Source organism: Pteronotus mesoamericanus, unplaced genomic scaffold, assembly GCF_021234165.1.
Source record: "Pteronotus mesoamericanus isolate MK-2021 breed Mesoamerican mustached bat unplaced genomic scaffold, CSHL_Meso_final contig_20, whole genome shotgun sequence".
Classification (NCBI taxonomy): domain Eukaryota; kingdom Metazoa; phylum Chordata; class Mammalia; order Chiroptera; family Mormoopidae; genus Pteronotus; species Pteronotus mesoamericanus.
The window spans coordinates 89,955,333-89,983,218 of NW_026555085.1; the positions used below are offsets into that span (position 1 = coordinate 89,955,333).

The 27,886-nt window shown below is 42.4% G+C and overlaps 1 protein-coding gene and 1 pseudogene across 2 annotated transcripts in view; both read left to right on the forward strand.

Annotated features, from left to right (window-relative positions):
- Nucleotides 1-1,000: 1,000 nt before the first annotated feature.
- Nucleotides 1,001-27,886, forward strand: part of STX11 (syntaxin 11) — a 32,972-nt gene continuing 6,086 nt past the window's right edge. The window contains exon 1 of one of the 2 annotated variants that reach the window (XM_054568968.1): nucleotides 1,001-1,134. The gene's annotated coding sequence lies outside the window, so the exon portion shown is untranslated. Of the gene's footprint in view, nucleotides 1,135-19,049; nucleotides 19,099-27,886 lie in introns of those variants that run through there. The other variant, XM_054568969.1, reaches the window with a different exon arrangement.
- LOC129067241 (nibrin-like) lies at nucleotides 18,242-19,374 on the forward strand (annotated as a pseudogene).

A 27,886-nucleotide genomic window follows, 5' to 3' on the forward strand; every position in this document is an offset into this window, starting at 1 on the left:
CCATGCTTTTGGGGAAAAAGTCACTGTGAGCAAACCATATAGGAAATCTTCTGCAGGGGAGATTTATCCCTTCTCCACCATTTATTTATTCAACCATTTATTTATATCATTATGGGCTCATGGATTTCTTTGTTTACGGTTGTAATCCAATAGTGCTTTATTTTGTATCAAATTGTTCAGTTGTGGCCATTGGGAGCTCCTGCATGTCCTTGACATTAGTGCAGGCCTGTTCCTTCCTTGAGCACTTCTTGTAATTTTTCACCCTCAGCCTTACTTTTCAAGATACTTACCACATACTGTACCCACATATAATAGCTCACATAACACACGCTTATCTGTTTATCTTTCGCCACTGGAATGCCAGGCCCTTGAGGGCATAAAGTCTTGCGGCATTTTTGACCACAGTTGTAGCCTCAGTGCTGGAGTGGACGCTCACTTGATAGCAAACGAATGAATGACCCCGACTGGTGTTAGGCTGGCTCGAGAGAGGTGAGGCCGGGTCGGTTCTGGGAAGACCAAGCCCCTGCTCAGCTTCGCCGTGACGCTCAGCCTTCCGGGCAGCTCAGGAGCCGCGGCAGGTGCAGGGCGGACCGCAGCCTCGCGCGGTCACACCCACGCTGCGACCCTGAAGCAAGTGTCCGCGCCGCGGAAAATCAACCGACGGACAAACGTCACAGGCGCCGCGGGGATTCCCGGGGAAAATCCTGTCCACCTCTCCGTGCCGGCGGAGGGGTGGGCACGAAAAAGGGTGGTGGGGAGGAGGGTATCATGCCGGGGGCAGCACCTGGAGCGAAGGGGCGGGCCGAGGAGGGGAGGAGGCAGGTGTGGGTCCGCCCCGCTCCCCGCGGTCAGGAGCGCACCCACTCGAGGCGGGGCGGGGACAGACGCTGGGACCCAGCACTGTCCTCCCGGGGCGGGGCCTGGTGCCCAGCTGTGAGCGCTTCCGACGCCCAGGGGGCCGGGCCGGCGGCGCCCAGATGCGGCGACGGCGGCGGCGCGGAGGTCTGGCGGCGCTGGAAGAGCCGCCAGAGGCGTGGGGAGTCGCGCAGCAGGTTTCCTGACTCTGCGCCCAGCGCGGGAGGGGCGCCCGCGCAGGACAGGGCGTCTGGGTTCGCACGCTCCGGCCCGTTCCCGGTTCGTTTTTCTCTTTTTCTCTCCTTAACCGCTCCAGGCGCGATGACGCGCTCCGCGAAACTGTGCGCTCAGAGCTGCGGGATCGGGGCTCCTCCGAGGAGGGGGGGCTGGCTGGCTCCGGGACGCGAGGGATGCCCTCGGGGGCCTTTCGGGTCTGGCCCGGTGCTCGCGCCGGCTCGTGGCACCTCTGGGAACACGGCCGTGGGTTTCTCCTGTAGAGAGGCGTGATTCTTTCTCCCATGGGGCAGGGAAGGGACTGCGCATATAGGGCTTCCAGAAATTATTTTAGATACTTGTTGATAGGCTTCCCTTAAGTATTCGCTTAGGACTAATTTTACTTTAAGTCAAAAGGTTGGAGTTTTGTTTTTGTAATTAGTAGGGGGCATTACTTCGCTTGGATCACCTCTTCACTTCCTATTAGGTTACACTTTTTCAAAAATACCACCGGAGTGGTTACTTGTTGACTTCACAGTATGAGCAAGGAGCTAGGAAATACCGAGAAACTGACGCAGCTTTGAAACAGCTCCTTATAAGCCCACAGGAGACTTTTTCTTTTTAGGACACTGAAAACAAGAAGTAGTGGCAGCACCTTTGTGTACCCCACTGCCCGAGAGGGAACTGTGGAGTCCACGGACACCAGCCGAGCTCAGTATGATTACTTCCTGTGGTTCTCATGCGCTTGTTTAAGCCGTTTCTCAGCAAAGGGAGGAGTTGTTATTTCCACGTGGGTATCCAAAAATGAGTCACAGGCCGCTCTTTTAATTGTGAGACTTTGTTAATGAACTTTTGAAAAGTGAGGTTTGCTCTCGCCGTGTTTTAAAATAAGACTAAGCTGTGAAATGGGTACGCTGCTGCCCTGGCGTGGGGGGTATAGGAAGTAACCGGTCAGGTTCTCAGTTTCCTAAAGCGCCCGCCTGCTGGTTGGTACAACATACCAGCTAGGGTCACTAGGCTGATGTTAGATAACCATTGAAATCACATGGTTTGCCACAGAGGCCCAAGAGAACATTAATTTCATAATTCAATAGATGATTTGTTATTACTTTCACTGGCATGGTCTGGTGGAGACGTCATTTTACGTAGTGATTGTGTATCACTCTCTCTGAATCAAAATCTTTCGGGTCGTTTGTCTTCAGTAAAGTAGTGCTAGAACCACATGAAAATTTTTGAGGAAGGTGGATACCAGTTGCAACTGAGAAATTAAAATGTTTACACTGATAGGTCTTATTGCAGTTGGGCAGCAGCCCTTAGGCTGCTTAGGTAGGAACTTCGAAGAGAAAAGGGCGCAGCATCCCTGCTGGGGCCGAGCTGAGCCCAGGCAGCCCCGCGCACAGCCATTGGACGCCCGGTCTCTGCCAGCTTCTTCACGGAGCTCTGTTCATTCATGAGTAAGACAGGGCCCTGCCCGCAAGGGGGCTGAACTCTAGTGTGGGAGGTCAGACACCCGCTGGAAAGTCCAGTGGAAGGAGATGAGCACTATGACAAATCCATGCCCAGAGCCTGGCTTCTGTTCCAACGTGACTGAGGGTTGTGCAAGTCCGGGATTTGAATGAACTGGGTCATCATTGCTGGGAAAATAAGGAAGGTTTGCCTTTAATCATCCACTTGTCTTTGTAAGCGGCCCGTTGTGCTTATTCAATACATGTTTATTCAGTAAATGATGTAAAATATATTAATTAGAAAGACGTGTTTTTTAAAGTTGTTTCAATTAACTGTATTTTGTATTATTTCATAACCATGTAAAAATAAACCCCACCTGTTATTACCCCTAGACAATCACAGAAACTCTTGGTTACTCACCTTTTACAAAATAGTGACTAATTCATGGCTTATAACTTCATAACACTGTAGTGAAGCAACATTCTGATCACTGTTTTTATAGTTCAAATCAACCTTTTCTAACACATTGTAGCTGTATGAGTCAAAACAAGTAAAGCCACTGTGTCAGAGCTTATTGTTAGGACTGAAATCAGCTGAAGTATTTTTGGACTTGATGCCAAAATATATGCAATTTCTCTAATTCTGTAAGATACCCAACCAGTGAGAGTAATAGTGCTAAATCTGAGACAAGTTTACCTGAATTTTCATAGTTCATTTCTCCCTCAGGAGCCTCAGATGCACTCTTTCCTTGACAAAGAAAGGGTTGAGTGTGTTCCTCATCACACTCCCTGAACGTGGCACAGAGTCCACTGCTGACAAGTGTTAGGAAGTGTTTATTGATTAAATAACAAACTTTAATGTAAGCGGTGGGGGTCTGTCAGGAAGATGGAAGGATAGGAGGCGGCTCAGCAGCGGGATCGGTGTCATACAGCCAGGGAACTGCAGCCTGTTTAGTGTGGGCACACGGTGAAGGCTGGGGAGAGGGCCGGAGAGACAGGCTGGCCCACATCACACAGGCCTGTGTGCCGGGTAGGAGCTGCGCGTTTATCTTATAAAGGGCTTGAAGCAAGTGCATGATATTGCCAGATAGGTGTTTTCAAAAGACAATTTAGAATCAAGATGGAGAGTAGATCGTGAGAGGGACACTAGCCATCGGGAGACGCAGAGGAGGTTACACAATGTTTGAGAAGAGAAATTAAAGAAGGTTTGAGTCAGGCAGTGATAGTGAGGAATAGAAAAGGGAGAAGGGGCGACCGTTGTTTAATAGGTGAAACCTGGCCCTCTTTAGAAGTGGGCAGTGGTAGTGAGGAGAGGGGGGAATTTACGATGACTCCCACATTCCTAGCTGATGACTGAGATAGGGACAGAAGTTGAAGAAGAGGAAAATGAACTGAAGGATAATGAAGACCTCATACAGTCCTTGATGCATAGTCAGCATTCATTAAACATTTTTGAATGAATGAATAAATAATAATAGCTAAAATTTAGTGAGTGCTTATTAGTGCCAGGCACTATTCTAGGTTCATTATGTGAATTCAGTCTTTTATTACTCACTGCAACCTTGTGAAGTAAGTACTATAAATGACTGCTTTTGGCAGGTGAAGGAAGCGCAATGTTAGTAATGGATAAAGCCAGAAAGGGATCCCAAGCATTTGGCTCCATAACCTGCATTCTGAACCATACTGCTATGATATGCTGTCTCCATGAATGAGTGAATGAATGAATGAATTAAGTCTTGGGCACTGTGGTAAACTCAGGTTGGGGTCATTGTTCTGATCCCAACAGTTCTTTTTCATCCAGGAAAAGCCTAATACATTGGATGGGCCCCATGTGGCCCTCCTGTGCTCCATGGCAACCCGGCCCCTAGCTACACCCCAAAGTATACCTGGTTGATCTAGGAACGAGCCTATAATAATTGGGAATTTTAAGCATTGTAATGGAGACTCACAGCGACTGGAGGTTCCCAGAGCTTCAACAGTTGTGTCCTCAGAACTGCCTTGGTTACCTTGCTTCCCAAGCATTAAAAGTGAGTGCTTTGTGTTTCTTGGATGCATACAAAGTTCTGTGGCTAAGACCTGTAATATCCCTCCAAAGGGGAAGCAAAAAAAGCTAGTCTGGGGGTATTCATCTGCAGAGCATGGTCAGATGGTGGAAGACTCACTCACAAATGCAGGCAGGTCCATAACAACTCCATCACACTCCTGGTTTGTGATCTGCCTTCTGGAGCCTATTTTATTCTGGGTTTACCCCAAAGCAGGTGCTTACCTACCCCCTCCTGCCTTTAACTTCCAGAATTTTATTAATCCAGAAGCTGGTCTGTTGTGTCCCCTGTCTTCTTGATTTTGGCCGGGCAAAATGGCTCAAGTTCCCTGGGCTCAGGCCCTGCTCTCCATTTGCTGCGTACGGGAAGATTCCTTTGGTCCAGTAAAGATATTTTGGACTAACAACCCCACCCCCCTTCCCCTCTAAACTGTCCCCAACTCTTCACTATTTGCATTGTTTCATGATTCAGCCCACCTTAACTCTGATTTTTGATCAGCAGGCAGTGTCTAGTTATTTTTTTCTGAGAGGCCTCTATATTGGGCCACTTAAGGATTCTAAACACTGAACTAAGGTGCCTAAACCGAATCAGCAACCTCATTTTAAGTTTGAAGTTCTTACATGTTTTCTCCACACATGAAGAAAATATTTCATTCAGCATTTCTTCAGATTTATTAGGAAATCAAGATATTTATTTATAGCTTCCCATTATTTGAGACTGACAGCCTTCTGGGATGATGCAGCCCACGTCTCAACCTCTTGGTCTGAATTCCTATATTCCTGCCTGTGATTCATTCACTGCTTACATAACAAGGGAAAGGTTTGTGTTAATATTTTACATGGGTTGGTCTTGCCTCTTTGTTTCGACTGTGGTTTCCTTGAGAGCAGAGAGCAAAGTTGAGGGGTCTGGTAGGTCTCTAAGGTCCTCACAGCTCTAAACAACTGTGACATTTACTGATAAAGAAACCATCTGTCAGAGTAAGTCATCTGTTGGTCACCCCTTCTGGGTCTATGGGCATCAGACGTTATTTGCGTATCGCATGCAAGTTCTTGGTAAGGCTTAACAGTTTGGTAATTTTAATGTGAAACTGAGTTTTAGAATTGGTAATTTCCAAGTATCCATCTTGATCTAATCAAATATTTTCAACTTATTTTGTGTGCTATTACATTTTTATTTTCAGTGGATACAGAATCAGGGTAATCCCCAAAATATTAACTTGCCTAGAAAAGCAGTCCTCATTTTATATACCCAAATATTTTATTTCTTTCTCTTTCAAAATGACCTTCCATTACTCACTGCATAACTTATTGGGTAATAATGTGAATTCTGACTTTCTCCAGTAGTGGAAATTGCCCTGTTGCTCTCTTTAGATGGAAACAGTGAACACGTATTGTTCTGTTTCAGTTTCAGGATTGTAGCAATGCACATCTCATTTCCTGGTTTTATTTCTAATTTTCTATTATGAGTGTGGTGTCTTCATTAGTCACCCAAATCTGTTACTTGAGATAAATTAGATCATCTGTGAGCCAAATTGTATCATATCAGTAGGTGTCCCACTTCCTCCCCCTCTTCCCTGATTACTGCATGATAAACAAAAATATAGTGAGGTTAGCTGACAATATGATATAGCTCTTCATTATTTTCAAAGAACTCATGTATATTTTCTCTTTTTAAATTTTTAATAGTTTTTTTCAATTATAGTTTACATTCACTATTATTTTGTATTAGTTTCAGGTATACAGCATCATGGTTAGAAAATCAATTACTTAACAAAATGTTCCACTACCTGATATTTCTAGTACCCTCCTGGTGCTGTATGTACTTATGACAATATTATTGACTACATTTCCTATGCTGTACTTTTGATCCCCATGACGTTCATAACTACTAATCTGTACTTCTCAATCCCTTCACGTTTTTTCACTCAGCCCCCATGCCTCCTCCCCTCTAGGAATTATCAGTCTATTCTCTATCTATGAGAATCTGTTTCTGTTTTGTTCGTTTATATTGATCTTTAGATTCCACACATAAGAGAAATCATATGGGATTTGTCTTCCTCTGACTGACTTCTTTCACTTAGCATAGTACCCTTCTGGTCCGTCCATGCTGTCACAAATGGTAAGATTTTGTTCTTTTTTATGACCACATAATATTCCATTGAATACATGTTCCACAACTTTATTATCCACTCACCTATTGATGGGCACTTTGTTGCTCCTATAGTTCGGCTATTGGAAATAATGCTGCAATGCACATAGTGGTGCATGTATTCTTTTGAATTATTGTTTTGGGCTTTTTTTTTTCAGATATATACTCAGAAGTGGAATCGCTGGGTCATAAGGCAGTTCCATTTTTAATTTTCGAGGATCCTTCAAGCTGTTTTCTACAGTGGCTGCACCAACCTACATTTCCATCAATAGTGCAAAAGTGTTCCCTTTTCTTCATGTTATTGCCAACATGTTGGCAAATATATTACCAGCATATTTGTCGATTTATTGGTGATAGCCATTCTGTCAGGTGTGAGATATCATCTTGTTGTGGTTTTAATTTGCATTTTTCTGATGATTAGTGATGTTGGGCATCTTCTTTCATTTATTTTTTGGAGAAATATCTATTCGGGCCTTCTGCCCATTTTTTACTTGGATTGTTTGGTGTTCTTTTTTGTGTTTGATGAGTTGCAAGAGTTCTTTATAAATTTTGGGTATTAACTCCTTATCAGATGTATCATTGACGAATATGTTCTACCATTCAGTGGGTTGTCTTTTCATTTTGTTGATGGTTTTCTTTGCTGTGCAAAAACTTTTTAGCTTGATTTAGTCCCATTTGTTTATTTTTTCTTTTGTTTCCCTTGCCAGAGAGATATTTCAGAAAAAAATATTACTAAGAGAAATGTTCAAAATTTTATCACCTATATTTTCTTCTAAGAGTTCTATGGTTTTGAGTCTTACATTTAAGTCTTTATTCCATTTTCAGTGTATTCTTTTTTAAATTACATTTTACTGATTATGCTATTACAGTTGTCCCAATTTTCCCCCCTTTACCCCCCTCCACCCACCACCCCACACTCCCTCAGGCCATCACCACACCATTGTTGATGTCCATGGGCCATGTGTATAGGTTCTGTGGCTACTCTATTTCCTATACCATATTTTACATCCCCATGGCTATTCTGTAACTATCTTATTGGTACTTCTTAATCCACTAACCTCTTCACCCATCCTCCGTCATCTCCTCCCATCTGGCAATAATCAAAACGTTCTCTGTGTCCATGATTTTGTCTCTCTTCTTCTAGTTTGCTTAGTTTGTTTTTTGGATTCAATTGTTGATAGATATGTATTGACTGCCATTTTATTGTTCATATTTTTGATCTTTGTCTTTTTTTAAAATAAGTCCCTTTCATGTAATAGATTTGAAATGAAATATATTACATTTCATGTAATAATGGTTTGGTGATGATGAACTCCTTTAGTTTAGTTTGTTTTTTTTTCTTCTGGGAAGCTCTTTATCTGCCCTTCAACTCTAAGTGGTATCTTTGCTGGGTAGCACAATCTTGGCTGTAGGTCACCGCTTTTTTATAACTTTGAATATTTCTTGCCAATTCCTTCTAGCCTACAAAGTTTCCTTTGAAAAATCAGCTGACAATCTTACAGGAATTCCCCTGTAGGTAACTAACTACTTTTCTGTTGCTGCTTTCAAGATTCTCTGTTTGTCTTTATCCTTTTAAATTTTAATTATGATGTGTATTGGAGTGGGCTTCTTTGTATGCATCTTCTTTGGGACGCTCTATGTTTCCTGGACTTGCATGTCTATTTCCTTTGCTAGATTAGGGAAGTTTTCTTTCATTATTTTTTCAAATAGATTTCCAATTTTGTGCTCTTTCTCTTATTCTATGATGTAAATATTGGAATGTTTGAAGTTGTCCCAGAGGCTGCTTACAGTATCCTCATTTTTGGGGTGTGGGGTTTCTTTTTTCTTTTTGTTGTTCTGATTGGTTGTTTTCCAAATCATTGATTTGATTCTCGGCTTCATCTACTCTACTGTTGTTTCCCTGTAAGTTGTTCCTTATTTCAGTTAGTGTATCCTGTGTTTCTGATTGGATCTTTTTTATGTTGTTGATGTTCTCACTAAGTTCCTTGAGCATCCTTATAACCAGTTTTGAACTCTGCATCTGATAGATTGCTTATCTCTGTGTTGTTTAGTTCTTTATCTGGAGTTTTGATCTGTTCTTTCATTTGGGCCATGTTTCTTTGTCTCCTTATTTTGGCAGCCTCCCTGTGTTTGTTTCTATGTATTATATAGAGCTGTTCTGGCTCCATGTCTTGGTGGTGTGGACTAATGTAGTAGGTGTCCTGTAGGGTTCAGTGGCACAGCTTCCCCTTTTACCCAAGCCAGGAACTCAAGGTGCACCCTTTATGTGAACTGAATACATCCTTTTGTAGTTGAGCCTTGATTACTGTTGGCAGGTCAATAGGAGGGTTTTACCCAGGCCAGTCAGCTGCAAGGACTGACTCTGACCACTGATCACCAACCTCTGACTTCTTTGAAGCATCAGCTGTGCAGAGGCAGGGTGGTGGTGCTTCGATGTGGTCTAAAGCTGTCCACTGGGTGCGCATGCCCTGGGATTTTCCCCAGGTAGTGCAGACCAAGGTCAGCCCCCACCTGCGTTTCATCCAGGGCCACCCTGCCTGAGCTGTATAGTAATATAGGATGGCTGCTATTTGTGCTAGGCTTGGAGTTTTCCAGGCAAAGCCAAGCTGTGTATCTAGGCTGGCTGCTGCTAATGCCAGGTCTGGGGCCACTTAGCAAGAGATATGCATGGCTGGGGGCCCAATGTGGCTGCCTGTTGCTTGTTTGAGAAGATTTAGGAAGTTGTGAAGCATGAGGCAAGACTGGCCATTCATATGGAAAAGTACAATTAAAAGTTTGGGTGGGCCTGTAAGTTGGATGAGATGGAATCTCTGGGGATCTCCAGGGCAAAGCAAATAGTGTTAGCCAGATTGTTGGAGTCTCAGATATGGCACCAGCCTGCCGGCTCTTTGGCTCCCTGGGGGATGGTTCAGAAAATGGACAATGGCCTCTGCCTGCCTTTCTGTCTTGGAGAAAGCTGTCCCCAGCTCTTGCCCTGATGCCAGACACTTTAGTTTTTTCCTATATACCACTGATGCCTTTTAAGCTGATACACTGGTGCTAGAGCTCATAGAGAGTGAGTCTGAATAAGTCCATGTGTAGGTTCTTTAAAAGGAACTACTTGGGATTCTAGAAGTTTCTTCCAACAGCTCAATCCCTGCTGGTTTTTTGCAACCAGAAGTTATGGTGACTTATCTTTCTGGCAGTGGTATCCTGGGCTGGGGGACCTGGTGTGGGGCTGGGGCTCTTCACTCCTGAGATATCCCTCCTGGATTTTTATCCACCACACGTAGCTGTTGGACCAGCCCATTTTACATCTCTGTCCCTCCTACCAGTCTTGATGGGTGTGGTTTCTTTAATTCCGTAGTTGTCAGATCAATTTGATTTCTAATGCTTCTGAGTGATGGCTATTCTATATTTGAGTTGTAATGTTGATGTGATTGTGCGAGGAGGTGAGCCATACTTACCTTTGCTGCCATCTTGACTGGGAGTCCTAGAGTTTATTCTTGTATGTGATACAAGAGGTGGTCTAGTTTTATTTTTTGCATGTGTCTTTCTGAATTTCCCAGCATCATTTATTGAATAGACTGTTCTTACCCCATTGTATGTTCTTGCCTCCTTTGTCAAATATTACTTGACTATGCAAGCATAGATTTATTTCTGGGCTCTCTAATTCTATTCCATTCTCTACGTGTCTGTTTTTATGCCAGTACCGGGCTGTTTTGATTACTATGGCCTTGTAGTATAGCCTGATATCAGGTAGCATGATTCCTCCAACTTCGTTCTTCTTTCTCAAGATTCCTGTGGCTACTTGGGGTCCTTTTTGATTCTTTATAAAATTTTGAATTATTTGTTCTCATTCTGTGAAACACACCATTGGTATTTTGATTTCGATAGAAGTGCATTGAATCTATATATGCTTTGGGTAGTATGGACATTTTAACAATGTTAATTCTTCTTATCCATGAGCATGAGTTATGCTTCTATTTATTTGTATCTTCTCTAATTTTTTCTTCAGTGTCTTATAACTTTCTGAGTGCAGGTGTTTTACCTCTTTGGTTAAATTTATTCCTATGTGTTTTTAAATTGAATTTATTGGGGTGATATTGGTTAATAAAATTATATAGGTTTCAGGGTTACAATTCTATATACATCATCTGTATGGTGTATTGTGTGTTCACCAACCCAAATCACCTAAGTATTTTTTAATGCAATTGTAAATAGAATTGTTTTCTTAGTTTCCCTTTCTGATAGCTCACCTTTAGTGTATAAAAATGCAATCAATTTCTGGATATTTATTTTTTATTTTGCTACTTTGCTGAATTTATCAATTTTAGTAGATTTTTTAGTGGAATCTTTCAGGTTCTGTATATACAATATGTCATCTGCAAATAATGATGTTCGTATTTCTTTTCCAATTTGGTTGGCTTTTATTTCTTCTTGTCTGGTTGCAGTGGCTAGGACTTCCAGTACTACGTTGAATAAGAATGGTAAAAGTGGATATTTCTGTCTTATTCTTGATATTACAGGAAATGCTTTTAGTTTTTCACCATTAAGTATGTTGTTAGCTGTGTGTTTGTCATATACGGCCTTTATTATGTTTAGGTATGTTCTCTCTATTCCCACTTTGCTGAGAGGTTTTATCATAGATGGGTGCTGGATTTTGTGAAATGTTTTTTTCTGTACCTATTGATGTGATCATGTTTTAATCTTTTATTTTGTATGTGTGGTATATCACGTTAATCAATTTGCAGATATTGTACCAACCTTGCATCCCAGAAATAAATCCCACTTGATCATGGTGTATGATCTGCTTAATGTATTGCTGGATTCACTTTGCTAATGTTTTGTTGAGGATTTTTGCATGTATGTTTATGAGGGATATTGTCCTATAATTTTTTCTTTTTAATGTCTTTATCTGGTTTTGAAATTAGGATAATACTGGCCTTGTGAAATGAACTTGGGAGTTTTTCTTCTCTTGTATTTTTTGGAATAGTTTGAGAAGTTTAGGTGTTAGTATTTCTTTGAATGTTTGGTAAAATTCACCTGTGAAACCATCCAGTCTAGCACTTTTGTTTGTTGACAGTTTTTTGATTACTGCCTGAATTTCATTAGTTATAATCAATCTGTTCAGAATATCTGTTTCTTCTTGATTCAGTTTTGTTGATATTATGTTTTTAGGATTTATCCATTTCTTCCAGATTGTCCAATTTGTTGGCATATAGTTGCTCTTAATGTTTTCTTATAATCTTTTGTATTTCTGTGGTGTCAGTTGTTACTTTTCTTCTTTTATTTTGGTTCTCTCTTTTTTTCATGAGTCTAGTTAAAGGTTTATCATTCTTGTTTGTCTTTTCAAAGAACCAGCTATTGGTTTCATTGATCTTTTGTATTGTTTTTTTGACTCTATTTTGTTTATTTCTGATTTGATCTTTATTATTTCCTTTCTTTGACTTATTTTGGCTTTGTTTGTTGTTCTTTTTGTAGTCCCTTTAGCTGTGAGGTTAGATTTAGATTTTTCTTGATTCTTGAGGGAGGCCTGTGATGCTATGAATTTCCCTCTTAGGACTGCTTTCACTGTGGCCCATAGATTTTTGGGTTGTTGTGTTGGGTTTTTGGGGTTTTTTTTGAGGTTAGTGGTAAGATTTATTGGGATATAATTGGAAGGCTGCCCCCAGGTTCCCAATGTCTCATCTTCGTCCATCTTGCTGTGGGAAAAATCCAACCTTGTCTTCATCAGGTCCTGTACAAAGGCCAGTGTCCAAAAATTCTGTGCTGGGATGTTGTGTTTTCATTTTCATTTACTTCAAGATATCTTAATTTCTTCATTGACCTTATTGTTAACCCATTCATTGTTTAATAATGTGTTATATAGTCTCCATGTTTTTTAGTTTTTTCTTGTAATTGACTTCTGGTTTCATACCATTGTGGTCAGAGAAGATGCTTCATATGATTTTAGTCTTCTTAAATTTATTGAGGCTTGTTTTGTTTCCTAACAGGTAGTCTATCCTTGAAAATGTTCCATGTGCATTTGAAAAAAATGCGTATTTTGCTGCTCTGGGGTGAAATGCTCTGAATATATCAATTAAATCCATCCAATCTAGTGTGTCATTTAAGCCCACCATTTTCTTGTTGATTTTTCTGTCTGGACGATATATCCATTGAGGTCAATGTGGTTTTAAAATCCTCTACTATCACTGTAGTAGTGTTGATATCTCCCTTTATGTGCATCAAGATTTGATTTATATATTTAGGTCCTCCTATTTTAGGTACATAAATGTTTACAAGGGTTACAACCTTTTGTTTGATTGATCCATTTATCACAGAGTGTCTTTGTCTCTTATATCCTTTGATTTAAAGTCTATTTTGCCTGATATAAGTATTGCTACCCCCATTTTTTTCCCTATCAATTTTCATGAAATATCTTTTTCCATCCCTTTACTTTTAGCCTCTATGTGTCTTCTGTGTGTCTTCTGAGGTGGGCCTCTTATAGACAGCATACATATGGGTCTTATGTACTTATCTATTCACCTCTCCTCTGTCTTTTGACTGGAGCATTTAAGACATTTACATTTAAAGTGATTATTGATAGTTATGTATTTATTTTCATTTTATTCTTTATGTCCATGTTTTATTCTTTTTTCTTTCCTTTAAAGAAGCCCCTTTAACATTCCTTCTAATACTGGTTTGGTTGTAATGAACTCCTTTAGCTTTTTCTTGCATGGGAAGCTCTTTATTTTTCCTTCAATTTTGAATGATAGCCTTGCTGGTAGAGTTGTCTTGGTTGTAAGACCTTTCTTTTATCACTTTGTTGCCAATTGCTTCTGGCCTGAAATGTTTCTGTACAGAAATCAGCAGGAAGTCTTATGGGAGCTCCTTTGTAGATGACTGTCTTTCTCTTGCTGTTTTTAAGATTCTCTCTTTGTCTTTAACCTTTGGCATTTTAATTATGATGTGTCTTCATGCAGGCCTCTTTGGTTTCATCTTGTTTGGGACTCTCTGTGCTTTCTGGACTTGTGTGTCTTTTTCCTTTACCAGATTAGTGAAATTTTTAGTTATTTCTTCAAATAGGTTCTCAATCTTTTGCTCTCTGTCTTGTTCTGGTACCCCTACGATGTGGATGTCGTTATGCTTCATATTGTCCCGAAGGTCCTTTAAAGTATCCTCATTTTTTAAAATTATTTTTTCTTTTTGCTGTTCTGATTGGGTGTTTTATCCTACCTTGACTTTCAAATTATTGATTTCATCTTCTGCTTCATCTAACCTACTGTATATTCCTTCTAGTGTATTCTTCATTTCAGATATTGTATTCTTCATTTCTGACTGGTTGTTTCTATGGTTTCTATGTCCTTTTTCATACTATTGAAGTTCTCAGTAAGTTCCTTGAGCATCCTTATAGCTATTGTTTTTAACTCTATATCTGGTAGATTTATTTTGCCTCCCTCATTTAGTTCTTTTTCTGAAGATTTCTCCTGTTCTTTCACTTGGGACATATTTCTTTGCTTCCCCATTTTGGCTGCCTCTTTGTGTTTAGTTTTATGTATTATGTGAATCTGCTATGTCTTCCAGTCTTGGTAGGGTGGTGTTATATTGTAGGTGTCCTATGGGAACGGTGGCATAGTCTTCTTGATCAGCAGAGAAGGGTGCTTCAGCAATGTCCCTTGTGTGGGTTATGTGAGCCCCCCTGTTGCAGTTGAGTTTTAATTGTTCTTGGCCTGTCTGTGCATGGGGTTGTGCCTCAGGCTGGCTGGCTGTGAGGGTCAACTCTGACCACAGTGTATGAGCTGCTCTGTGGGCACTAACAATACAAAACAGAATTTCTTTTGTATTGGGCCTGGTGCCTGCCAAGATCTCCCTTTGGATGTGCCAGTTGTAGAGCTAATTGGATCGTGCTCTGAAGTTGTCTGAAGCTGGCCACTGGGCATGTTGGTGCTGGGGCCTTTTGGGAGGTGCTCCAGTGTGCATATCAATATCAGGCACTGCCTATGACTTGCTCTGAGCAACCTGTTTGGAGCAACAAAGTGATCCAGTTTTTGGCTGATTTTACTTGGCCTGTGTGTGTGTGGGAAGGGCCAAACTGCACATCACGGCCAGATTCCACCAGCAACAAGCCTGGGGGCACGTCAGCAAAAGGCCCAAAGCATGCTGATGCCTGCCTCTTCCTGCCTCAGCCTGCCAACTGCATGGCAGACTCACTCACTGAAAAGAGCCTCTGTCGGTACATGAATTGCATGAGGTAGGTTCTCAGTGATTCACCAGGTAGGGGTGAGAGGTTTTCACTAGACTGACATAGATTCATACTCAGTGACAGTGCCGGATGCCCACAGACTTTTTTAGTGGGGCTGGGTCACAGGGAGTCATTAAGGTGAAGCCAGCAGGGTTCATCAGGCCCAAACAGACAAAGATTTGACATGTGAAGGGAGGGTTCTGCACAGGAATGATGGTGTTGGTCAGGCATGCAAGGGAAAAGTGGCTCCCACCCTAGAGCCATACAACTTAATCTGTTCTGGATTCTGCCAGGACCTCCTGGAGAGCTAGGAGTCACAAGGGTGGGGCTAGTAAATCTTTTGTAGGGGGTCAGAGCCGGTCACTCTCCTGGGAATTTGGAGAGAATGGCCCCCATCCCAGAGGCACACAACTCGGTCTCTGAAAACCCCTGAGTCCACCTGGACCTCTAAACCCCGGACCCAGGCAGCTGACTTATTGCATGGTGTGAGCGCCACTGGGCATGATGACAGGGAGTCGAGAGGGTGGGGCTATTGCATTTCCCCAGGGTGATGCCATATGGAGAGAAGTGCTCTACCCAGGAAAGATGGCATCTGTGGTGTGGGAGAGGGCTCAGCACAGGGATCCTGGCAGCTGTCCCATCAGCTCTCTTCCTAGAGGCACACAACCCAATCCCTCCTCTCATGACTCTAGTCTGCTCTGAGCCATCTTCCCTCTGCCAGAGCCCAGGGTAAATAGCTCTGAATGAGATTTTGTGTCCTGCACCTCTAAGAGGGCACCTGGATTTCTAGCTGACTCCTATCTCTCTCTGGTGGACAGAATCCCTGCCAATTTTCACAGTCTGTGTTATGCGGGCTCCTCTTCCCAGTTCTGGTGCCCTGGACCAGAGAGCCTGGTGTGGGGTTGAGATCCCATGCTTTTCAGGGGGAACCTTTGCACTGAAATATCCCTCTAGATTCTCGCCGTTGCATGTATGTGTAGGGCCAGCCCATTTTGCATCTTTGCCCTTCCTACTAGTCTTGATGTGGTTTCTTCTCTGTAAATGCTTGGTTATAAGACTTCAGTTCAGCAAGTCTCAGTTGGTTATCCAGGTTGCTCTATATTTTAATTGTAATTCCAGTTTGGTCCTGGGCAGAGGTGAGTCAGCTCCACCAACTGCCCTGCCATCTTGGATCTCATCATATTTTCTCTATTAATTCCCATAAAAGCCTTGTAAAACAAAAGTAATAAATACTGTTATTGTTGTTGTCTGTATTCAAATTCTACATATAAAGAAGAAGATACTTGGAGAGATTGAGTGACCACCTAACGTTACCCTAGAAGGAACGTGCAGAGGCCCACTACACTGTGCTGTCAGTACTTGACTGAAGGAGGCAAGTTTGGTACCTTATGTTAATGACATTCCCTGGAAATAGACTCTGAGGTTTATGTATAGGTTTATTGGTAGGTCCTCTGGGAACAACACTTGGCATGGAGAGAAGTCAGCAGATTTACACAGAGGGGGAAATTAGACCACAGTACACAAAAAACAGTGACCTCAACAGAAGACAACTTTGGAGCTGGGATGGCCCTTTAGAATTGTCCTGCTACCTCGAAGCAAGGACATTGTACCCCTTACATCAACTAGGATGTGGCTGCGCCCAGACTGAGGGCATAGTCTTGAGCTACTACTGCAATCAAGGGCAGTTCCTGGAGCTGTGAGCCCTTGGCAGCCAATATTTCTGGCAACTGGGGGAACAGGGGTCTTGGTCCTGAAGGGGATCTGAGACTCACATCGTCCACAACATTTGTGTGGAAGAGAGCATTCTCATCTGCATGGACTTGTTCGTGTCTTTCTGACTGAGACCATCCCCCTGCTGAACGGAACCAGAAAGTTGGCATTTTGTTTAAGGTCCTTAAGGATTTAGAATAGCCAACCAGACAGCAAGGAGACAGTAATCTTAATCCTAGGAAGACTAGGAGCAGAGAAGAAGAGAAAGGAGAAGGTAGACCAGGACAAGTGGAGAAGTGGTGCATAATAGACGAGACTAGCAAAAACCCTCGGCTGTCCATGTAATTGAAGTGTAATGCATACTGGTCTTCACTGTAATTCTGGGCTTTACCATTGTAAATGGTAAACAGTTTTGTGGTATTAGGCTACATTTTTTTTTCCTCTCTTCTCTCCTTCCTCCTCTCTTCTTTTTATGCCTTTGAAAGGCCCAAATCAGTCCATTGAATCTGACGCCTGTAGATTATAAACAACAGAATTACTTGGGATATTTAAGAACGCCACCCTCCCCAAACAACAACAACAAAGAAAACAGAAAGGGAAGTCCTGACCCACATTCAGGATCTACTGGAACGGAATCCTTAGTAGAACCCATGAATGAACATTTTTACAAATTTTCCTAGATGATTTTGATACATGCTAGAGTTCAAGACCCATTGCCCTAAACCATTACGCCCTAGGTGGTGACTAAGCCTGCTGGGATTTTCAAATGAGCAAGCAGCCAGGGGAACCATGGGCGTAATGGTTCAGCAGAGGAGTACCTCAGCCTTCATCCCAGCAGGCTTGATACACTGACATTCGTCTTTATCTTTCACAGCACTGTTCTGCTGTGGTCAACAGAGAGCCTGGCCTGAACTCCATGGCTGGCTTCTGACCAAGATTGCTGGAGAGAGAGGGGTGGTATCTCTGGCTGGGCCCTTTAATAACTTAGATACCTGGGAGAGAGATGCCAAATTCCTTGAATAGTTGTAGATGGGAGGAGATAGATGGATGAGGAATCAGTACATTTTCTAGGAGAATAATTTTTTTCAAAAGGAGAGCACTTTTAAACTTACTGATTTTGAGTCAAGTCATTGCAGGAAATGCTAGTCACCTACAGAATAATCTGATAAACTCTTAGGACATCTTGATGTGTTTTGTTCACTCCTGCAACATCAGATTGCTATGGTTCCTATACCTGCAGTGTTTATTCCCTTTGCTCAGGTTGTCTCTGCTTGATTTCCTTCCCTCTTTTCCTTGCTCATCTAACTCCTGTTAAACTATTTGGAATAAGCTCACACAGTATGTTCTCTAAGAAGCCTTCCCTCCCCTCACCCAGATTGAATTCACTACCCTCCACCAAACTCAGAAAGCACTCTCATATCTCTCTCTATTGTTACACTTATTATCATTATTCTCCCTGCCAGCCTGTGAGCACCTTGAGGGCCAGGACCATCTTTTTCAATTTTGTGTTCAAGAGATGATTGTGTTCAATCATCAACAATGATTGAAAAAAATAATCATTCCGGTAAACATAGTTATTCAACAAATATTTATCAAGGCTTTCCTGTATGCCAGCCCAATACAATATGGATTTGAGTGAAAGGCCAAAAGAAATCAAAATCCTCAGAACAGAACAAAAATTCAGGATGCCTTCGCAATAAACATCCACTGTAAAGGAACCCCCCAAATAAGCTCTGATAACAATACTATAGTATCAAGTATTCTGGTGGGGATGAAAAATCCCAAACTATCAGCTTTCACCAGTGAAGCTCCCAGGCATAAACAGAGGTGGAGATCGAGCTTCCCAGCAACTGCAGACCAACTCCACCCAAAATTCCTCCTAGCCACCCACTGAGGAAGCGGAAAGGGATGAAGAAAGTCAAGAAATTTCTTCATCTAAATTAGCAAGAATGGAAATGTCTTGTTCTCTTCTAGGAAAAACACACCCTGCTACACCCTCATTATGGACAAATAAGAAGCAGCATCTATCTGAGAATGAGCCAGTGGGGGAAAGAAATAAGTAACTTATACACGGATACAGATTCAAAATCCACTGTGGAAAATTCTGCCAATAAATCTCTTTCTACAGAAAAACTAAGATCAGAAAAAAAAAGGAAAATTGATGATTTAGCCATAGAAAATGAAGTATTGGAAGAGTTATTTACGAACACAGAACTAGAGTTAGAAAGTTCAAAAACAAGAGGGAGATGTCAAAATTAGAAAAATGCCAAGATCAGGCACAAAAACAAATGGCTGTTTTAATGATGAAATGACACCAGAAAGTAACAAAATAGTTCAAGAAAATGAAATTGGAAAGAAATGTGTGATCGAGAAAGAATTACCGTGGCCAACTACAAAAGAACCATCTATGGACTGCAGGCGCCAGAATGACGGCGAGCCGCCTCCAAGGAAGGGGTCAGTGACTGAGTGCAGACCACCAGTGGTGAGTAACTCTGCCTCCAGAAACGCACCCAGTGCAAATGATGATTATGATCAACTAAAGAATTTTGAGAAATTCAGAAAGGTTGCATTTCCTGGATCTGGGAAACTTCCACAGATCATTAGAAGATCAGATCTAATAGCTCTTCATACTCAAAAGAATACAGAGTTAGAAGAGTGGTTAAGGCAGGAAATGGAGGTGCAAAATCAACATGCAAAAGAAGAGTCCCTTGCTGATGATCTCTTTAGATACAATCCTCATGTAAAATGGAGAAGGTAACTCAGGATTTTATACCGAAGCCTCCAGAAAACATGTACTGTCAAGCATTACTTCTTGTTTCCTTTGGGATGCATGCATATTGTTTATACAAAGGACTTAAGTTACAAACATTCTGTGGCCTGAAGTGGTTAAATAAAATGCACAAACCTCAAAAAAAAAAAAAAGATTAATGAATTTCCTCCACATATGGTCTAGGCACTGGGTCTCTGGGTGAGTGAGTCTGAGTGCCAACTTTCCACTCCTCATGGCCCCCCCTCCACATTTGGGGTCTCCTGGCTATAAGCCCCATTGGTGTTTAAAGCCAGAGGTTTTGAGGGCCCCTCTCTTTCGTGCAGGTCCCAAAGGTTGGAGTGCCTGATGTGGGGCATGACTCCCATGCTCCTCAGGGAGATGCTCTGTGTTCCTTAAATTCCTCCTGAGTGTGGGCCATCACGTGGGGTGTGTGTGGGAGAGAGGGCGTTGGGCAGGACCCCATCTCTGACTCACCTACACACATCAGTGTGGTCTCTTTCTTTATCCTTTGCTGTAGTGAACTCCTCAGATAGCTTTCAGGTCTTTTTCAGATGGAATTGATCGTATGCAGTTGTAGATTTGGTGTGACCAGGGGAGGAGGTGAATTTAGGATCTTTTCGCACCACAATCTTGGATGGTCTTCATGAGATACTCACTTTGAAATAATTTTCCTTATGATAAGTGAGTGTGTTTCCTCGGCCCTCTTTTAATACAGTAAGTTGAAAGCACCTAACAACTTATGCTTTGCTGAGATTCTGAGTGAATATATCACATTAATACTCTGTCCCTTGAGTTATAGGAACAATATAGAAACTGGTACTGAAAGAGTTGTTTGGTTTTGAGGATCGATATAGATCATGTGATCTGCAGGAGTCACAGCACCTCCTCCTATAGCACATTCGCTTTTAGGAATCAAGTCAGTTAACAGGAGCAAGGCTTCGTCCCTACATCTTCCTGTATCTGAGTAGAAAACAGGACAAACCCCACCACCACGAACAGCAAAACCGAGCTAATGGCGTGCGGCGGGGAATGGGGCTTACCTTTGGGAGGCGCTGATGAGGGAAATGTTCGATGCGTGTTTCTTGGATTAAAATGGTTGACCTGCTCCCAAAATAAAACCCGGACACTGCCCTTATAAACATTAAGCCTTCAAGGTAGCCGTCCTCAGGCTGCTGAGGGACTTCCAGACTCTTTCACGGTCTCTGGGGTGTGTGGAACCGGGGACACCACCTTGAGATCCTTCATGGTAAAAGTAAAACATGAAGATTCTCTTCTGGTTTAAAATCCCTTTCCCATTCCAGGTTGCCTTTGGTGTTCCTTTTTCCCTGGTTTCACCTGCACGGAAATGGTGGTGGCGGGAAAGTACAGCGAAACCCGCCCATGGCCCTGCGTCCCCGAGAGGTGCCCCTGAACAGTGAAACCCCGGAAACTCGCGTGGCTTGCCAGGGAATCGCTCTCCATGTCACATTATGACATGGATCAGTTCTTCTGAAGGCTGTCTCTTAATTATTCCCAAACTTGAGGGTAGGAGAGAGTATGGAAGAATATACGATAGACTTGGTCCTTGGCTGCTAATTTATATAGTTAACATAGTAGTATTAGATGCTGAGAAAGTTGTACTCTATGTGTAAAACAGTTTTGTATCATTTGATTTCTTCTCCTCCACCCTTTTCTTCCCACAGAGATCATGGGTTACTTTTATACCTAGAAAAAAGAGAGATTTTACAACAACAGAATTGAAACAGAAGTAGTTTAAAACCCCGAATAATACAGTAACACACAGGTGTTAGTGTTCACGTATGATTGTAAATGAAATGGCTAATAAGCTGTTAGTAGTGTGTTAGCAAGGGCACTATTTGTACAATAGTCACTGACCGTACATTAGTTTTTTAAGTAAATTAAAATCCCAGAATAGACAGTAATGGGGAGTCTTGTACAGAGTGCCTGCGCTGCCAGGCACTGCCCTCAGAGCTTTACGCGGATCCCGCCGTCCTGAGCACCAGGTAGCCTGCCCGGGGAAGATAAGGTGTAGAGAAGGCGACTACAAAAAAAGTGACAAGGAGAAACCCGAAGAGCACTCGTCCATTAGGAACTGACCTCTCTTGCTGTCGGGACCCCTGAAACCAATGAGGTAGCCCAGGCTGGGCCCAGTGGTGGCAGAGCTGGGATGTGAATAAATCCCCAGGCTCAACACTTGGCCACTCTTTTACAATTCCCTACGTTGATGGGGGAAATCTAAGCAGATTCTGCACCTTTGAAAAGCAGTATCCAGATTGCCTTTCACCTTCTGAAAGATGAATAGGGCGATTATCAACATGTGTTGTTCTTAGCAACCTAGTTCACACCCCGCTAATTTTTACTGTCTTTAGTAGAATAGCAAGAAGCAACTGTGGTCCAGTCTTGGAAGGCGAAGGAAGGTTCGGAATAGGACAGTGGAGTCGTGTTTGCAGGTGGCATGTTGCCTGCCCAGGCTCTTCATTTTGGAGATCTGAATGACTTGAGATACACTTAGAGCTACTCACCTCCATTTCAAAACCGGCTCTTCGAGTTTTCAGAAGCTCTTATCAGACTGAAACTCAGCCAGGATTAGAGCTGCCCGCGTCGCTGCGCCATCCTGCCCGCAGCGCGCAAGGTCTCCCGCTCCGCACGCTGCATTATCAAAGTGTTTGCAGAGCCCTGCTGCACAGCAGGCTTGTGTGTGAGATAATCTTTTTTTAGCATTGTCTTTTTTTTCTTCTTACTTTGGTTGTGACCACAATCCTCAAAAGGAAAGGAAGGCTGCCCTCAGACATGCTAAGAAGCGCATGGTCCTTTTATGTGTATGCTTTATTGTAACATTTGTATACGACATGAATAGAATATTGTAAACATATACTGCATTACAATCAAGGTACGTAATTAGTCCAGAATCATCAAGAGGGTGATGAACCCATATCACCAGGACAGTTATTTGGTACGTGCTGCTTGTGTTTGTGTTTTAAAATTGTAGCAATGAACTTTTGTTTTAAATGTACGAGCATGTGCTTCCCAAAATTATGACTTATCCATAATCCATGCCATTCTCCTAGGTTGCCCTTAAAGAAGAACACACATTTTGAGGAATAGAGAAACCTGAAAAGGGGTGTATGAGTTAGCTTTGTCAGTATAACAAAGCATCGCCAAATCATATTGTTATTTCTCATGGTTGTGAGGATTAAATGAGATAATTCATAGAAAGCTTCTATACCAGTAGGTGGCAGAGAGTAAGCACAGGGTGGTTCTGTTCCTCAGCTCACCTGGACGCAGTCATACAGCCGCCCCGGTGTCACCTGGGCGCCGGCCTCTCTCTCCTGGTGGTCCTCATCCTCCAGGAGGGTAGCTCAGGCTTCCTCACAAAGTCGTGTCAGTGTTTCCGCTGGTCAGACAGGGCAAGCCCAGATGTGCTAATGCTGTTCAAGCCTCTGCTCGCATCACATCTGCTACTGTCCTCTTGGTCAAAGAAAGCCTCTTGGCCAAGCCCAGATTCAGAGGGTAGGGAAATTGACACAACTTCGTGATCAAAGGTACTGCTAAGAATTTGTGGCCATTTTTAAATTTATTTATTTATTTATTTTTGGTAATCAGGTATAGTCTGCCTCTGGTAAAGTGTACTCACATTTTTCCTATAAGAAGAATGTGCGCAGCCCTGGCTGGTGTGGTTCAGTGGACTGAGTACCAGACTGTGAAGCAAAGGGTCGCTGGTTCGATTCCCAGTCAGGGCACATGCCTGGGTTGCAGGCCAGGTCCCTGATGGGGGACACTTGAGAGGCAACCACACATTGATGTTTCTCTCCCTCTCTTTCTCCCTCCCTTCCCCTCTCTCTATAAATAAATAAAACCTTTAAAAAAGAAAAAGAAAGAAAGAAAAATGTGCTTACCCTCACCCTGGGGTTCCCAGAACTCTCATCCCATTGTGGCATCAGCCTCTGAGTCCACAGGCTTATCCATGATTTGCATCAATTCTGGGTACAGATGGGACACCTCAGATACAGCTGTTCAGGAGTAGAGCCTCTTGATCCAGAGACAGTGGACTAGAAGTAAGTTACCTCCTCGTAGGTACCCCACATAGATGGTGACATAGGGGAAGGATCACCAAAATATGTAATCCTTTCAGAACAGGCACACAGACAGGCTGCAAACAGCAATTTCTTGTCCACAGCACTTCTAGGTCCCTCAGCTCCTGAGACAGAGGATGTCCCTTGATTAGGACCCAGTTCTCCTCCTTAGGGGTGGCTCACTGGTTTAAAGTTCTCCACTGCCCTTGGCTTTACCCTTTGAAACATTCCTCCTTTCTCATAAGAAATGGTTTATTGTTGCTTCTAAATAGCTTCCTTGGCCTCATTCCTGCTCATAGAAAGTCAGATACACAGAGGCCTCTTTTTTTTTTTTTAATGGTCTCTGTCCTTCAGGTCAAGCTTTTGTGCTTGTCAGCAAAACTCTTTTTAACACTTGGCAGATTTCCTAAGAATTCATTGGATCCCTAACCCTAAAACCCATATCCACACTCTCTTCTTTGGGCTGAGCATCAGGCTGCTGTGAGGTAATGCTGTTAGGAGTCCCCGAGTCCCTTTGTCTAGCTGAGGTGGCCCCCGAGGCAGAGGTTTTTACTCGGAGGCCATTTCTTACTATCAGAATCTTTTCTTCCAGCTGAAGAGGCGAACAATTTTATTTTCCAGTGTCGTGAGTTCTGGTTCTTCTCTATTTTCTCCTAACAATGCTTCCTGACTAGATAATTCATTTTCAGCTCATCTCTCTTGCAGAACTTTATATGCAGCTAGGAGCACTCCATGAACACTTTCAGTGTTCTGTTTTGTGATCTGTGCAACTAGATCCAAAATTCATTGTGTACATTTTAATATCATGCTGCCACGGCAGCAAGTTTGCTACTACTACAAACAGCAGTTATGTTGCTACTACATAATAGCGGTTGCTTTTTTTCTTGACTGCTGTACAATTTTCTCATCACTTTTGCAGTCTCCGCTAACTGTTGGCATGCCACTTTCCTAGTTTTTGCTAATAGTCACCTCCCTGCTTTTTACCTGCTATCTGGTCCCAAAGGCAATGTTGAATGTTTTGGGTGTTTGTTATAGCAGTGTGCTACTTCTAGGTACCAATTTCTGTATCAGCTGGTTTTTACAGTCTGCGAAACTGCTACAAATCTTAGTGGCTTAAACAGCAATGATTTCTGATTTCTGACCATTCTGTGGATTGGCCGAGCCGTCTTCTGTTGATGTCTCCTGGGCTCATTCAGGTGCCTACAGCCAGTTGATGGATTGGCTCGGGGCCTCATCATTTTGCAGGGAAGCCCAAGGCTTCCTCATGTGGTGGTATCAGGGTTCCCAGTAGCAAGCCCTTGTGTACAAGGGCTTTTCAAGCCTCTTGTTGCATCATATTTACTACCATTTGCCAAAGCAAGTCCCAGTCTTACGGCACACTCAAATTTGAGGTTTTGATAAAGTCTATACTTCTCGATTTGGAGGCACTGCAAAGAATGTGTGGTAAAAATTTTTTTCAACCTTCCACAAAGAGTATGTACAAATTTGGCGGGGGTGGAGGGTGGGGGGTAGAATAGGGCACTCAGGAGGTCAGATTAAGAAATTTGGATGTGGCCCTGGCTGGTGTGGCTCAGTTGATTGGGTGTTGTCCTGTAGACTGAGAAGTTGAGCTTTCAATTCCCAGTCAGGGCACATGACTGGGTTTCAGATCTGGTCCCTAGTCAGGGCATATGCAAGAGGCAACTGATGGATGCTTCTCTCTCCCATCGATGTTTCTCTCCCTCTCTTTCTCCCTCTCTTACTCTCTCTCTAAAATCAATAAAAATAATAATAAAGTTGGATGTGAGTTGATGGTCATCACATCAGGGAAATAATTGAACAATTTGATGCTTTCATACTTCAGATACTATCTGGTACTAAAATAGTAAAGTTAATAGCAATCATTTAATGAGGCCCCAATATATGCCAGGTTCATGAAAACACTGTACATATATTAGAATGTTATTGCTACCAATGGAAATGAAGGACAGAAGAGAAGAGGAGAATACATGTTCTCTGTAGTAAACCCACTTCCTAGAAAAGAGAAGAAGAAGCTGGGCTACCACGGACAATTTCTCCTTCCAGATTCACCTGTCAGATAAGGAATCCGTGCCCCTTGGCAAGCGGAGGTGGAGAGAGCCACCTACAGGGAAGGAAATCTGAGAGTGGGAAAGGATGTTTCTCCTTATCAACTCTAACCCCACTTACCTCCAACACTTCCCACAGCTTCAGTGCAGGATTGAGCGGAGAGAACATCAACAGAGGATCTGGACAGATGTAAGCTTAAGTCCCAGTCTGCTCTCTTACTAACGGGATGGATTGGATGAGAACTTAACTTTTCTGGAATCCATTCATCAGTCGATTGAAAATTATGTTATCCTTATCACAAGGTTATTGTGAACATTGTTGGTGGATTGTATATCAAATGTTCAATACAAAAAGTGAACTATTGGGCACTCAGTTTGTCATTGACATTACGTTTTTTTTCTTTCTTGCTTTGCTTAGTAGGTTTGATTCTAGAAGGTTGCCAACCCACCTATCACATACCATTATCAAATGCTTGGTTTTAATCTAATTTCTTAGTCTGCTAAAACCTGTAAGAGGAGTAAAAGGAAGGTCAGCATCAATATATGGACATGACTGAGTTAGGGTCTGACAGTTTAATGCCAAGGAAAGAAACATTTAAAAACAAACAAAAATGTGTTGACCTGCAGTTCAAAGAGGTTAATAATGACAATATGAGTCATCAATAAATTGGGTCCAGTGACCTCTCTTTCAGGAAGCAATGAGGTATATTACTGCATTTTAGAAGAGGGTTTTCAGTAAAAAATGAGTGAACACCTTTCACCTTTTTTGAAGGGAGGAACTTCAGTTAGGTAAAAGTCCCTTACATGGAAAAACCTCATGCATTGATGATGTTGGGTAACAGATTTTTCTGCAGCCAAAAATAGTAATAATTTATTTCCTTGGAAAATTGATGAGGAGTAACCAGCCAATGAATCAGTGGCTCAAAGCACTTTGTCTAAGAGAGAGAGGAGAAGAAAGAGGAATGTAAAAATTCTGTGGGATTGTCCTTAGCTGGTATTATGAATTGGAAAAAAGTCATTAATGATTCTGGAAAGTCTATTGATTTCTCTTTTTAAAAAGTACTCCATGGAATAGTTATGAAATACAAAGTTTGATCAAAGATGTGCACATTTTCAAATTGGACTCAAAATTAATTCATTATTTTCTCCTTTTATATAAATTTCTTCCATATTATCCAGCCAAAAGCTTGGTTCACATTCTAGGGCCAAATCCAGATCAGGTGTAAGATAGGCAATGACTGTTTTCATTTGTAAATGCTAATAAAGGTAAGAGTGGACAAACTTGTGGAGGTGATTTGACCCCTGACCCTGGAGCGCTCCTCTCCCTTAGCAAGCTCATCTGCAGGCATCTTCTCACTTTTCACTTCTATCCTCCTGACTGTGAAACTTCTACCTTCAAGTATCAGCGCTTGGTTATTTCAGTCTTGGGTCAGTCACAACCACAGTGAATCTTTGTTGTAAGATAATTACCTTTGAGCCTTAATAATTCTGTGGACTTCGGAATGAGTTACTGCCTGGTCGAATGCCCTAAAACCTAAACATCACTGTATGTGGGGAAACTCTGGCATGAAGAAATTATTGTGGGAAAGAAGATAATGGCCCTAAAAAAAAAAAAAGGATTTCCATGTGTTCATCATGTAGGTTATTAGCTGCTAATAATTGTTCCATATGTAAAACCTTGATTGGAGAATGCTGTGGTCTGTTTGTGCCCCCCAAATTTCATTGAAATCCTAACCCCCAAGGTGATGAGGACACAGGACCTGTGGGATTTCACGGCTCCTACAAGATCTTTGTGGTGGATGCGCTGGAGGGACTGGATGAGGTGGCAGAGAAAAGTAGGATTCAGGGTGACCACACGGGACTGTGTATGTTTTGCCCCGCACAAGGGTGCCTGGCCGCGTGGATGAGGGTGGGGAGAGCCCTCTGTGCCCAGGGCACCCCAGGCTCTGTGCCCTGCTGCAGGGGTGCATCCAGCCAGAGAAAGGGGCACTCTTCTAGCCTTTACAGAGATGTCATATGGTCCCTCACAAAGGCTCATGAAGGCGCCATATAGACCAGTGGTGAACTCAGGCATAAAGACATTCTGATTTGTAATCACCATTTTCTTTTACCAAGACTTTAAAAATTATTATAAAATCAGGACATAGGAGAGACAGATGATAAAATCTGAAAATCAGAATATGGTAACTTCATTATTGCTTGTAAATAGCATTGCTCAAAAGTCCTCATTGGGAATATATATTTTGGGGCAAGATCTTTTTAGTTTCACTAGTAAATTACTGTTGTGTGTGTGTTTCTAAATGTATATGTTAATTCTTACATGAAAAAGGCCTTAAACTTTCTGAATTCACATACAGAAGA